The sequence below is a fragment of the Suncus etruscus genome, chromosome X (assembly GCF_024139225.1).
Source record: "Suncus etruscus isolate mSunEtr1 chromosome X, mSunEtr1.pri.cur, whole genome shotgun sequence".
Classification (NCBI taxonomy): Eukaryota; Metazoa; Chordata; class Mammalia; order Eulipotyphla; family Soricidae; genus Suncus; species Suncus etruscus.
Window position 1 is genome coordinate 70,286,665 of NC_064868.1, and position 2,220 is coordinate 70,288,884.

Below are 2,220 nucleotides of genomic sequence, written 5' to 3' on the forward strand. Positions count from 1 at the left end.
CAGGGTTGTTCTTAAGTTGTTATAGTTAATTCCTTCTTCTAGCTCTATGTCGCTGCCTCTCTCTAGAGCAGTGCTTCTTAATTATTTTCTGTCATGGCCCCCAGGAAGAAGAAAACATTTTTCGCGTGCCCCCCTCCCCCGCGCTACTGTAAATAATAAAAGGATCCTTGCTGGTCTGCCACTCAATTTTAATTACTTTACTTTTCTAGATTACTTAGAACATTATCCAAAATGGTCCTTTTTCTTGAACTATTTCAGGCATAGCATTTTGCAGTTTCTAAAAAATTTATCTTACAATCTCTTACTGCTCTATAACTAATCATAGGTCCCCATGAGTTTACTACAAATCAACCCTGTTTGTTTTCTTTATTGATCCAAATGCCACATTTATGACAGTGTCCAGAACATATTATATCTTAAATTCCAATTACCAAGTTACTAAGGCTTTACAAGATGCAACTTTAGCAAATGAGAGGTAGGTATTGTAACCATCCAAGCACTATAGTATAATTTAAGTTATAAAAACCTTAAAGATATTAAATATGACTAATTTTACTCTAATTTTAAAAGGTCTGCACAGACCCTTTCAAATAGTATCTTTATTAAAAAAAACTTTAACCTGCGAAACAAAAATATATAAAATAATTTGAGCTGATTTTTTTCATCAGAGGTGATGTCTGGATTAATGGCTACAATGTTTTGCAATGCATAACTTTTCGAAGAGGGGTTTGAAGCAGGACAGGGCAACTCTCAGCTCCAGAGACATACAGAGACATAAGCACGGGGCTTAGCTTGTAATGACAGTGTTTGCCAGGGTCAAACGCACCCCCCTTTACGGAGCCTCACACCCCCGCCTCCCGGGGCACGCCCCACTATTTGAGAAGCACTGCTCAAGAGCCCTTAGTTGTGATTGCTAAGAAAAGGTTTAGCTGTTGTTTATTAAGTACACTACTTAATCCTATTTTGGGAAATACCTTTCAGAAGCTCATCCTGAGTTTAGCATATGAGACTAAATATTACTTAAATTCAGTTATCACTGGGGAAAGAGACCAAAAACTGTGTAGAGATAATCTTTAATCATTTTGCATTGTGATGGATTTGAAAGATACAGGGCTGTTTCTTCTCACTAACTTTGAAGTGATAGAAAAAAATTTAGAAAAGTCTCATTTTATTTGTCCAGTGAAAAGCTGTTAGGATCTGTGATAAATGACCAAATCCATTACTATCACTTTATCAGGAAGTCAACCCACATTATAGGTGACATAAACAAAACAAAGAAATCCTGTTGAAAGAGTACACACTCTGATAGGAATGCTTAGACCTTAGATCACAATTCCTGGGTGAGGGGTCAGTTTTTATAGTTTATTTCAAGTAGAAACACTATAGAATCCGAGCAAAAATATTACTCATGCACTGAAGACAACAAGTCTGAGATGCAAGGGTTTCTTACCAAAGGTACACGCAATATAAACTGGCTCTCAAGTTCAAATGGCATGTTTTCCTGGATTGTAAGCATCACTTGTTTATGAGTTCATGAAAAAAAAGAAAAGAAAAGAAAGAAAAAGAGACTGTTAACAAAATACTCCTTTTACACCCTCTGCTGACCACTCCTGATAGTACATGTTAAAATAAGGTATTTCTTATAATTCCCGCTGGAGTACACATTACATATTATATATTACATTATATTTTATATATATTTATTTGACGTAACTTTATTATTTCTGAAAGAACTTTATTTCACCCCAAATATGCAAATTTCCCAAAACTATCCTAAATTACACAATAAAACTGAAGCACTTTAAAAAATTTAAACACTGACCTACAAAGTTCACGATCTTGTTGCTTCAGGCATTCAACGTTCTGATACCAATCCCTCCATCAGTGTGACTTTTTTTGGTTTTGGGCCACACATGGTGGCACTCAAGGGTTACTCTTGGCTCTACACACAGAAATCGTTCCTGGCAGGCTTGGGGGACCATACAGAATGCTGGGGATCAAACCTGGGTAGGTCATGTGCAAGGCAAACATCCTACCTGCTATGCTATTGCTCTGGCCCCACCAGTGTCCTCTACCAATGTCCCCAGTTTCCCACTCACCCCCAAACCTGCACCTCCTTAGCAAGCACAAACAATTTTACTATATATTGCTTGTTACAATAAATGGCAAATAGAATTATCAGAAAATGAATTCAAAAGTTCAATTTGTGACAAGTATTAC